Genomic DNA, 12,210 nt, shown 5'->3' with positions numbered 1-12,210 from the left:
CCACAGGCAGGCACCCGAGACCTGGGCTTCCCTCCAGCTGTAGGCAGGCACATGGAACCTGCGTTTTCCTCGCAGCCCCAGCTTCGTCCAGAAGGACATCTGGTCTAATTAGCATATTATACTTTTATTATTATAATATAGTGGCCCAGTTCACGAAATCCATGCAGAGGGGGGTATCTCTCTCAGCCTGGCCTGCATCCTCTCCAATCTGAGACCCCTGTGGGATTGGGCCTAAGCTGGCAGTCAGACAACCCCCTCGCAATCTGGGACTGCTGGCTCCTAATCACTCACCTGCCTGCCTGCTTGATCACCCCTAACCAGTCTGCCTGCTGGCCTGATTGCCCCCAACTGCATCCCCCTGCTGGCTTGTTCACCTCAAACTGGTTCTCTCTGCCAACCTGCTCACCCCCAACTGCCCCCTGCCAGCCTACTCACCCCCAACTGCCCCCTGCCAGCCTACTCACCCCCAACTCCCTCCCCTCCTGGCCTAATCACCTTAACTGCCTCTGCCTCGGCCCTGCCACCATGGCATTGTCCAGAAGGACTTCTGGAAGGTCTCATGGCCTAATTAACATATTACCCTTTTATTAATATTGATAGGATATGACATACTGCCATAACTATAACATATGTACCAGTATTACTCTATGAGAATACAAACTTCATGCAATAGGAAGGCATATAATATATTACATTGTATATATTGTAAGTAGTAGAAAATACTGTATTCATAGCAATTATACACCCTGTGACTTCCCTTCCTGATTTGAGAATGGTTCCGCGGTTCTTTGAACGTTTCCTGGCCCCTAATGTATTTTTTGTGTGTGTGTGTCATTCAGTGTGACTTTATTTACTGTTTATTGCACATGATTTGAGGTCTTTAATTTCTAACCACCAAAGATTCAAAGGACTATATTTTCTATGAAGTTTAACACTAACATCAGTGAATTCATGTATCCATGTGTTTTTATTATAAACATCTGAATTACTCACATTGTCACAGATCCTTTCCTCATAAGAGTGTACCATGCTCAGGCTGCCAGCAAGCCAGGAAGCCACTCTGTAAGCAAACAGATACTCTGCATAAGGAGAAAAGTCATAGCACATTTATTCCCCAACCTGAGTCACCTGAAAATGTTATATATATTGACTTCTTAATTCATATAGTATCAGGAACTCAACCGCTTGGTTGGAGATGGGTTGACCTGGTTTCAGGTGGATTATTCCTGAAATAATTAAGAAAAGGGGGGCTCAATCTTTTCTTGGTTGCTTGCTCCTCTCCAGCACCTTCATCTTTCTTCTCGTCCTCAGCTTCTGAGGCATCTTCTCCTTCACCTTCACCTCCTTCTTCCTCCTTTGCATCCTCAAATTCTTCCTTAGCACCTTCTTCCTCTTCCTCAGCCACTTCCTTCTCCTCCTCTTCTTCAGCTTCTCCTTCAGAAGGGGGTTCATCCTTAGCTTCCTTGGCTTTTGCAGCCTCAATGATCTGCTCCTCCTGGATGTTGCTGGTGTATTAAGAAGGGAAGGAGTGAGCAGACATCAAGTAGGAGCTAGTCTGTAAACCACCATAGGCAGATCAACCAAAGATCTGGGAACTCTGGGTGCAGCCACTGGCTCTGCTTCCCATGCTGGTGAAACTAAGCTGGGTCTCCTCACCTTTGAAGAGTTTCCTGTAAGTTGCAATGTCAATGTCCAAAGCCACAATGAGGAGGTCCTGGTATTCTTTTTAATATCATGCCATTTCACTCTCTGTAGTTCTCAACTCATTTTCTAATTTGTTGATGTGTCCTGCATAGCACCTACGTTCTGCTTATCCTCCAGCTCTCACAGCTGCTTTTCCAGAGCTTAGTTCATGCCCCAGCATGCTTTGATCTCCAGGGTCTTGGCCTTGAGCAGGCAGTGGCTTTCAGACACCTCGTCCTTAGTGGTGCGCACCCCATAGGTGTTCTTGGCAGCATGGTGAGTAGCTCTTAAACCATTCTTCTTCATTCTGCATGTCCTTGGCAGCCAGCTTCTCCTACTGGGCGCCGATGTCCTTGAGTGCTGCAGAGGTCGGACTTGGAGAACATGTCCATCTCCATGGAGATATGAGCATCCTGGATCTGCACTTGCAACTCAGAGATCTCCTCTTCATGCTCCTTCTAAAGAAAGGTGATTTAGTCCATCAGGCTGTTGGTGCGCTTTTCAAGCTCAGCGCCAGCAAAAGCAGCCTCGTCTGCACCTTTGCGCACCTCTATCAGGCAGCCCTCGGCATCATCATGGCTCAGCACCTCTTCCTGGCAGCATGTCTGCATGTTGCTTCCAGTCCCTTCCAAGCCCTGGTGCCTGCTAACTGCCCACTGCCCTCTCCACGCCAGGGACTTGGCGAAGTGGGCTGGGGCACAGGCATCTCATTTTCATTAAAATGTTCAACCCCGGCCTGCTCCATCTGTGTCCACAGGCGGCCCGGGGCAGACAGTGATCTTAGAGACCCTGGCCAACCCTGCCTACCTGGGGCCCTGATGGCAGCCTTGACCCAGAGGGCAGCATCAAGCACTGCCCGTCATGCCAGCCCAGTCCCTGATGGCAGCCTGGACCAAGTGGGTGGCATCAGGCGCTGCCCACCAGGGTCCCCAATGATGGCTTGGAGCCTGCAGGTGGCAACAGGTGCTGTCTGTCCAGCCTGCGTCATTACCAATGGTAGGCTGGACCCTGCGGGTGGTGTGAGGCACTGACTGCCAGGACTGCCCTGTCTGCGATGGTGACCTGGACCCTGCAGGTGGCGACAGACACTGCCCTCCATACCTGCCCCACCCTGATGAATGCCTAGACCCTATGGATAGTGTCAGGTGCTACTCCCCACCCTCATCCCTGCCTGCCTGGTTACCGATGGTGGCCTTGACCCAGCTAGTGGTGTCAGGCACTGCCCACCTGGCCTACCAGGTCCCCCATGGTGGACTGGACACTGCAGAAGCATCAGACACAGCCTGCCCCTCCTGCACATGCAAATTCACCCTCCATCTTTGTTGGCTTAATTTGCATGTCACTCCTGATTGGCTGTGGGCATAGCGAAGGTATAGTCAATTAGCATTTTTCTCCTTTATTAGTGTAGATATTGCTTGAAAGAGTTCATAATGAACATATATTTTTTAAATAACTATGCCATATATATATATATATATATATATATATATATATATATATATATATAAAAAGCCAGGGTCCATAACATCCAAAACAGCCAAAGGGATAACTGAACATCAGGCTGCACCGGCAGCAGGCTCGGTTGGGCAGGGACTAGTGAGTGGGCTGAACTGCTGTACTCTAGGAGAGAGAGGCGAGGCTGGATCAGCAGCTGCCATGGCTGCAGGAGAGGCCCGGAGAGAGAAGGGGGTCTGATCTGCAGCCTCCATAGCAACTGCTGATCAGCCCTTGCCTCTCTCACCCTCCAAGAGATCAGCAGTTCAGCCCACTTGCCAGCAGCCTGGGGCAGCTGCTGATCAGCCCCGCCTCTCAGATCAGACCCGGAGATAGGTCCGGAGACGCTGACTGGCATAGAAACCAACCAATCAGAACCTACTCTGGGTGAACTGCAAAGGCAGAACGTAAGGTGGAGGGGTTTTAAGGGCAACAGCTGTTTGGTATAAGGTGTAAGAAAGCACTTCAATTTTTTAAATACTGGTTTGGCAGTATAGTGCATATGGCTGGCTATCAGTCCAGATATAGGGATTATGTATTTTTGTCTGCCAAAAGCATCTCCTCCTGCTGAAGAAGGTTCCCCCTCCCTCATTTAAGCAATCATATCCTATATAATCTATCTATACTAATAAAAGGGTAATATGCTAATTCGAACCAGGTCAACCAGCCATCTTCTGAACATCTGACTTCCTTCCAGACAAAGCCATGGTGGTGGGGGCTGAGGCAGAGGCAGTTGGGGGCAAGATCAGGCCGTCAGGGTGTTAGGGACAATCAGGCTGGCAGAGGAGGGTAGTTGGAGTAGAGGGCAGTTGGGGGCAAGATCAGGCCAGCAGGGAAGGGCAGTTGGGGGCTAGATCAGGCAGGCAGGGGAGGGCAGTTTGGGGCAATCAGGCCAGCAGGGGAGGGCAGTTAGGAGTGATCAGGCAGGGAGGCAGAGGCAGTTAGAAGCGATCAGGCAGGCAGGCAGAGGCAGTTAGAAATGACCAGGCAGGCAGGCAGAGAGGTTAGGGGTGATTAGGCAGGCAGGCAGAAGGGTTAGGGGCAATCAGGCAGGCAGGCAGGTGAGCAGTTAGGTGCGAATTAATAGGCTTAATGCGGTCCCAGACTGCAAGAGGGATGTCCAACTGCCTGTGGAATCAGGCCTAAACCGGCATTTGGACATCCCCCAGGGGGGCCCTGACTGGAGAGGGTGCAGGCTGGGATTAGGAAACATCTCCCCATGCACGAATTTTGTGCACTGGGCCACTAGTAAAAAATAAAAAGAATGACCCATAATTTTAACTAAAGAAATAAACATACAAACTTTGATTTTATCCTTCTAATTCTAGAAACCTATGTTCTAGCAATGGGTACAAACACATATATACAAGAATATAAACTATGGTGCTGTTTATATTACAAATTATAAATAGCACAAACATCTACCAATTAGGGCCTGGTTAAATACACTATAGTATATAAATACTATAAACTCTATGCATGTGTATATTGACATAGAAATATGTATAAACAATCCTCTATAATAATAAAAGCATAATATGCTAATTAGACCAGACATACTTCTGGATGACCTTCCAGAAGGAACTGGGGCTGAGAGGGAAGCCGGGTCCCAGGTGCCTGCCAGCGGCCAGAGGGAAGCTGATGCCAGCAGCCAGGGGAAGAAAGGACTACTCTTGCACAAATTTCATGCATTGGGCCTCTAGTATATAATAAAAAGCTAATATGCAAATTGACCAAACAGTGGAATGATGGGTCACTATGACACGCACTGACCACCAGGGAGCAGACATTCAATGCAGGAGCTGCCCCCTAGTGGTCAGTACATTCCCGCAGGGGGAGTGCGGCTCAGTCAGAAGCCAGGCTCACAGCTGGCAAGCACAGTGGTGGTGGTGGGGCCTCTCCTGCCCCCGCAGCAGTGCTAAAGATGTCCGACTGATGGCGTACGCCTGCTCCCCTAACCCGTCATTAGGACATCTCCCGAGGGCTCCTGGACTGCGAGGAGGCACAGGCTGGGCTGAGGGACTCCCCCCTCCCCTGAGTGCATGTATTTTGTGCACCAGGCCTCTAGTGATTAAATAAAAAGTTATAAACTAATAAAACATAATCGTTATTATGTTAAGAAAATAAATACATACAAAACTATATGTTTAGATACATCTATACATGAAAGAAAATGCAAAAAGATCTGAAAAGATACATGCCAGGATGCAAAAGTCTCTACAACAACCACTAAAAGAATGGTAATGTATAATGTCCAAAGAAACAGAGGGTAAAAATAGAATAATGCAAAATAGAAATGGATTCAATGATCCAAATACTAGATGTTACAACTGTAAAACAAAGATGTCCTGCTGATTTTTAAAAATCCAATTCTATGCACACATTAACAAAAAGAAGGCTGACAAAGCTTTATCAAAATCAGAAAGCGGTCACAGCTTGGAGAACACTCAGGAAAAACATGACAACTAAATACTATATGAAACCTGGACTGGGGTCCCAGAACAGAAAAAGAACACTAATGGAAAAACTAGCGATATCTGGATAAAGTGTATAATTTAGTGAATAGTATTATAACAATATTAACTTCTTGGTTTTGATCATTGTACTATGATTATGCATTAACACCAGAACTAGGGTGAAGGGTTTACAGAAACTTTTTGTACTATTTTTGCAACATTTTGGTAAGTCTAAAATTATTTCAACATGTAAAGTTTATTTAAATAATCAGACTGAACTTTAAAACAAAAAGCATTACTAGAGATAAAAAAGAAAAAGATACTTATTGATGGGGGAAAATGTTTCAATTCCTTAGAAGGCAGACCAATTATAAAGCTAACTGCTTCTAATAATATGACCTCATAATAAATTAATTAATTAATTAACATAACTACAGAGGGGGAACAGAATTCACAATTATACAGAGAAACTTAACACACAGTAAATTGTCAATAATTGTCAATCAATTACCCACACATAAATCTGTAAGGGAAGAGATTTTCATAAAGGGCCAACCCTCAAGACAGGGGTCTCTAACCAGGTAAACTCAAAACAGGCTTCATTGAAGTGAGCAAGCAATATGCCAGCAAAAAATGAAGCTGCAGTCTTTTGTAATCTAATCTCTTAAGTGACGTTGACGGTTTTTGCCACATTCTTTTAGAAGTCAGCTTCTAGATCCAGTCTACCTTCAGGGGAAATGATTACGTAAGAATGTGAATACCAGTATTATTCGAAGGCTGCCTATCACAAGTAGTATAATGGAAAAAGCAACTGGGATATAAGTTAGGAGAACCATATTTTAGGAAAGATGTGACTAAATACAACATCTCAAGGAATCAGGGTTTTTACTGGGGGGGGGGCCACTGAGGGTAGCCAGAAAGACCTCCAAGATCATTTAAATTCTAAGTTCTAAATTTTGTGCTTCCTTATTGAGTCTTTAGAAAAGGATTATTATTAGAGACAGTTGGTCAAAATGCCTTATTTTACAAAAAAAAAAAAAAAAAAAAAAAAAAAAAAAGCCAGTTCCAGGAAAGGTTAACACAGAGAGATAGTAAGCCAGCTTATTTTGCTCTTATGCCTAGTGCCGTCACTATAATCCACTGCTTTTCCAATGAATGCCCTAAAGAATTGATTGGTGTTGTTTGTTATAGCTATCTCTGTAGGTGGCACATGAAAAAGAGCTATCCTCTGCCCATCCCAGTCACAGGGATCATCAGGATATCTATACAAATAAAAGGGTAATATGCTAATTAGACTTGGAGACCTTCCAGGAGACCTTCTGGACGTTCTTCTGGACAAAGCCATGGTGGTGGGCCGAGGTAGAGGGTGTTAGAGGCCAAGAGGGGAGGGCAGTTGTGGGTGACCAGGCCAGGATGGGACAGCAGTTGTGAGTGATCAGGCTGGTGGGGGGTGGGGCTGGTGGGGGTACGCAGACCAGCAGGGGGGCCAGTGAGGGAGAGCAGGATGTTATGGGGGTCAGTTGGAGGTGATCAGGACAACAGGCGGGGGGCAGTTTGGAGTGAGCAGGCCAGCAGGGAGGGGCAGCTGGGGGCAAGCAGGCCAGTGGGGAGGGAAGATGGAAGCAAGCAGGCCAACAGGGGGAGGGGAAATTGGTGGCAAGCAGGCCATTAGAGGCAAGCAGGCCAACAGGTAGAGTGGTTAGGGGCAATCAGGCAGGCAGGTGAACAGTTAGGAACCAGCAGTCCCGGATTGCGAGAGGGATGTCCAATTGCCAGTTTAGGGCAGATCCCTGTAAACTGGCAATAGGACATCCTTCAAGGGGTCCCAGATTGGAGAGGGTGCAGGCCGGGCTGAGGAACACACCCTCCCTCACCCCATGCATGAATTCTGGGCACTGGGCCTCTAGTTTTAGTAATAACATTATTTGCTGGAAGTAAAGCATAAAAGAAACAAATAATAGATAATAGAAGAGGAAGACTTTAAACAAAGTAAAGCTAGATGAAGTATCTAAAAATAAACTGCAACCAGGAAAGGCAAATTTTGCTCCCCATTGTGATGTAGGCAATGTTTAGGGTAGGTACCCTAAGAAGTTAATGACAGCAACTGGACCGACAGATATATCTTTATTCATACACTCAACAATCAGGGTCTAGTACCTCTCAACTTTTATACTACATAAATAGCCTCTTTGTTCCTATCTGCTGTCAGGAGCCAAGAGGGCAGGGAAAATTCACTTGTTAGAAAATCCCCTCTTCAGCACATACCCTTTACCAGCAATAGTAATTTGTGTTTTTTTGTTTTGTTTCATGGTGTGTGTTCTTTTTTAATATATTTCTTTATTGATTTCAGAGAGGAAGGAAGAGGGAGAGAAAGATAAAAGCATGAATGATGAGAGAGACTCATTGATCGGCCACCTCCTAAATGCCCCCCACTGGGGATCGAGCCCACAACCCGAACATGTGCCCTTGGCCAGAATTGAACCTGGGACCCTTCAGTCCACAGGCCAACATTCCATCCGAACTGGCTGGGCCATAATAATTTGTAATAAGTTCAATCCTGGTTCAAGAAGTGCAGTAAAAACATTGCATATAAGTACAATTGTTTTGTGTGGCAATTATAAAGCAGAGGTATTTACCAAGTATACTAGTCAAATTATGTATGTATACATATATGTATATGAATATATACATGCATAATTGTGTCCAGAATTTCTGTTTAAGAAAGGATTAAGGATAGCAGTGGGTTGTTGATGATAGAAGCCTATGCTTAGTGGTTTATCTTAAATCTGTGTTTGTATAATAATCAAGTAAGACTGAAAAAATTCAATTATTCATGTAAAAGAAAAATGACATTATGGAGATTACCTGCAAGCTTCTCATTAGTTTTAGTATTTATCTAAATATTCACCTAAATTCATTTCTCTAAGCCACCTTAAAAAAAAGAAGTGTTAGCTTAAAATGTTAACAGAAGCTGAGATAGAATTCAAAGAAAGTGATACTTTTGAAAGTTTTTGATACTTTTGGTACAGAGTGAAAGGCAGGGAGCCCAAAGTAAGAGAAGATGACCTCGACAGCCCACATGGGGAGGAGAGACCTTCCTCCTGGGCAGGGTGCCACAGCTGAGTTTCAGGGCCCAATCTGCTGGCTGTTATTTCCCATATTATAAATACACATACTCAAGCGGTAGATATACTTTTCAATCAAGCCATCCCAAGATGGAACAGTTCAAAAGACAATATCCATCTCAAAGTATTTTAACAGTACTTTATGCTTTTTAAAACTTTTTATCCAGAACTGTCTGGCTAGTTACCCTTTCCCTAGCCTTTTATGCAACATCAAAGAAGGCTATGACTCCTTTCTTTTCTCATTTCTTACCTCTCTTTTGTTCCTCAGTCTTCAAGGGATGGGAGAAAGGAAAGGAGCAATAAAAACTATTTAAAGAAGTCTCAAATCGGTCTCTAATTAGTCTTGAGGTAAAACTGGTCAAAAGCAAAGAAAGAATGTTCAGGGATTTAACGTTTAACCCTAAAATACTACTGCACACATTACTTAATACTATTTATTTATTTATGCTTTTCCAATATAATCTATCTCAGTTAATGATTTCACCACCACCGATGAAAAGATTAAAGAGTCATTTCTGAACATTTTTCCACATAGCAAGGGTTAGAAAACTATGAAACAAGAAAGAAGGTAGGGAGAGAGGCAGGCAGGTAAACAGGCAGGGGGAAAAGGAAGGAAAGCCTAAAATACAGGCAGTCCTAGAGTCACCAAGTACTGCTTTAACTGAAACTCTACAAAACAAAGACTGCCTGTATTTACTATCTGGCTCTTCACATGAAATGTGGTGACCTCTTCAATAAAGGATATCCAAATGGCCAATAAACATATGAAAAGGTGTTTCATTAGGGAAATCAGGGAAAACCCCAATGTGATATCACTATACCTACCAAAATGGCTAAAATAAATAAGGTAATACTAAGGGTTGTAAGCTTTTGGAGAAGCCAGAATTCTCAAACACTGCTAAAAAGTAGTATTACTTAACACAATTAATTTGAAAAACTTTTTGGTTGGTATACCAAAAATACATACCTGCATATCTCCAAAATTCATTATATGTTAATGTCTACTTACGTTCACCAAAATACTTATAAAAATGCCCATAGCAGTCCTATTGGTAATAACCAAAAACTAGGTAGAATACCATACACTGCAGTGTTTCCCAAAGTGTGATACGCGTACCCCCAGGGGTTCAGGAAGAGTTTGGTGGGGGTACACGTTGCACCGGAGTTTGGTGGGGATATGCACTACACCGTGCTTAGCTGCACCTAATTCTACGTCCTCATGAGTACCAGGGGTACTCAGCGTTACGAAAATTATAGAAGGGGTACACATATGTCAAAAGCTTGGGAAACACTGCCATACAGCATAAGAAAAAACAAACTACCGCTACATAACTGTATAAATCTCACAAATAAAATAAAAAATAAAAAAGTGAGACACAAAGGACTATTTACTGTATGATTCCATTTACGTAAAGTAAATAATAGATAAACTCAGAGATGATGTTAAAAATTCAAGGTAATGGTTATCATTGGAAAGGGGCACAAAGTGGGCCTTCCAGGAAGCAAGTAATGCTTTTTCTTAATCCAGGTACTGGATGTACTTTGTGAAAATTCAGCAAGCTGTACCCTTATGATTCATGCACTTTTCTGGAGGTCTATTGCTTTAAAAATTAACACAAAAAAAATGTATAAGCTGTCTTTGAAGGACACTTGTGTATACCTCCTATTCACTTTTCTGACTTGTCATCAACTCTCACCAATGTGATATCTTTAATTCCTGTTACCGAATGTAGAAGTCAGCTTTGTTTTCATTAATGTTCTTGGAATACTGTTGCACAGAATTCCCAAATGAAAAGGTAGCTCAGTTTCACACTAGATCCCAAGGAGAAACTTTGACAAGCCAAGTTCAAATGAGCTTTTTGAAAAGTCGGTTCTTGTGGAAAGTTTTTTCTTTCTACTTTCCTGCCTACTAATGCTGTTGTCTTGTGTTTATCCAGTTCCTTCCACCCATGAAGCTTAAAGTACTTCACAAATTCTGCTGCGTTATGTCATCGTCCAGTTAGAGAAATTGGGGCCAAGAAACATTGTGATTCAAAAAATATGCAAACAGTACATTTCTAAGGCATGACTCTGTGTGCCTACCGAAGCACCGCATTCTTTGCTGAAAGTTACAAGTGTTACTAGCAACGAAACACACAAAGATTAAGTGACTTTCAAGGGCACAGGGTCTATCAGGACTAACTCGCTGCCACTTAAGGGAAACACACGAAAACCCGCACCCTAGGAGAAAATGCTAACTCTCCTAATGGGAAATAAGTGAAGATGCCTAGATCACACCCAGAAAGACGACCTGGGGACCCCGCGAGCCTGACCTTCCAGGGAGCCCCGTCACTCCGGCTGCTCGGGGCCAGCATTCCCGGGTGCAGGTCCCGCACCACCTCCGCAGAGACGGCGGCGGGATTGGCGGGGCGTCCACCTTCCGCCCGAGCTCTCCCCCGCCCCCCGTCCCCTTCCTCCCCGCGAACCCGTTTACCTGAGCGGAGACCGTGCGCGCCCCGAACCGACGCGGGGCGCTCGCCCAGAGTGTCTGGGGCCGGACACCCAGCGCCCGCCAGCCAATCGCGCTCACCGGCCGGGCTCCCGGCGAGAGGGGGTGCGCGCGCCCGCAGACCGCGGGGCGGGGCGCGGCGGGGCGCGGCGGGGGAGCTGGCGCCCGGCGCGGGGCCCGCGGGGACCGAGCCGACGGCGCTCCCCTGGGGCAGACGGTGCGCACCGGGCATGCGCGTGCCGCCGCCGCCGGGCCGCGGGGCGGGGTCTCCCAGGAAGAAGAGGGAGGGAGCGGGCGGGTCCTCAGAGGAGTTTGGGACCGAAGGAGGCGGTCCTAGGAGTCTTCCCGGGCCGCTCCCCCGGGGTCTGCGATTGTCCGGCCCAGAAGGCCGGCGCGAGCTGCGAAAGCAGAATATTGCACAGACGCTCTGCGCAAAACCCGTGGGTCCGAGGAGGGAGACCGAGCGGCTAACGGCGCGCCCGGTGGCCTCCTGGGGAGCGTGGCCTGGTCTCCCCGGGAGCTGGTGCCATCGGGTTCCTGTTTTGTTTGTGGGGGGGTCGAGGTGAGGGGGTGAATGCCATTGCGATGGATGCCCAGGATAAGAGTGAGGGGCGTGTTGCGAATTGTAAGTTGGAAGGAAGGGGCCAAAGGGAACTCCAGTTGGGTGAGCGAAAGCGGTCTAAATGTTTCGACCAAAAGTTAGTGTAACCTTTTTTTAAAAAATATACTTTTTTACAGAGAAGAAGGGATAGAAACATCTATCAGCTGCCTCCTGCACACCTCCTACTGGGGATGTGCCCACAACCAAGGTACCGGTACATGCCCTTGACCTGAACCCAGCCTGGGGCCTCTCAATCCACAGGCCAACATTCTAACCACTGAGCCAAACCAGTCAGGGCAGTGTAACCTTTTTGATTTAAGTACTAGAAAGAGCTCTGGATGCTAATGTTCATTATGTGGATTC

The 12,210-nt window shown here is 45.9% G+C and overlaps 1 protein-coding gene across 6 annotated transcripts in view; it reads right to left on the bottom strand.

The window, feature by feature from the left end:
- The window catches only part of MIPOL1 (mirror-image polydactyly 1), a 297,034-nt gene extending 285,580 nt beyond the window's left edge, over positions 1-11,454 (bottom strand). Inside the window, exons 1-3 of one of the 6 annotated variants that reach the window (XM_084874818.1) lie at positions 11,232-11,443; positions 9,009-9,112; positions 994-1,060 (exon numbers count right to left, since the gene is read on the bottom strand). The gene's annotated coding sequence lies outside the window, so the exon portion shown is untranslated. Of the gene's footprint in view, positions 1-993; positions 1,061-9,008; positions 9,113-11,231 lie in introns of all 6 variants that reach the window. The other 5 variants (XM_084874819.1, XM_084874822.1, XM_084874821.1 and 2 more) reach the window with 5 other exon arrangements.
- Positions 11,455-12,210: the final 756 nt, after the last annotated feature.

This window comes from Pipistrellus hanaki, assembly GCF_964339955.1.
Source record: "Pipistrellus hanaki genome assembly, chromosome: 1".
NCBI classification, from domain to species: domain Eukaryota; kingdom Metazoa; phylum Chordata; class Mammalia; order Chiroptera; family Vespertilionidae; genus Pipistrellus; species Pipistrellus hanaki.
This window is presented reverse-complemented; position numbering and strand designations above follow the sequence as displayed.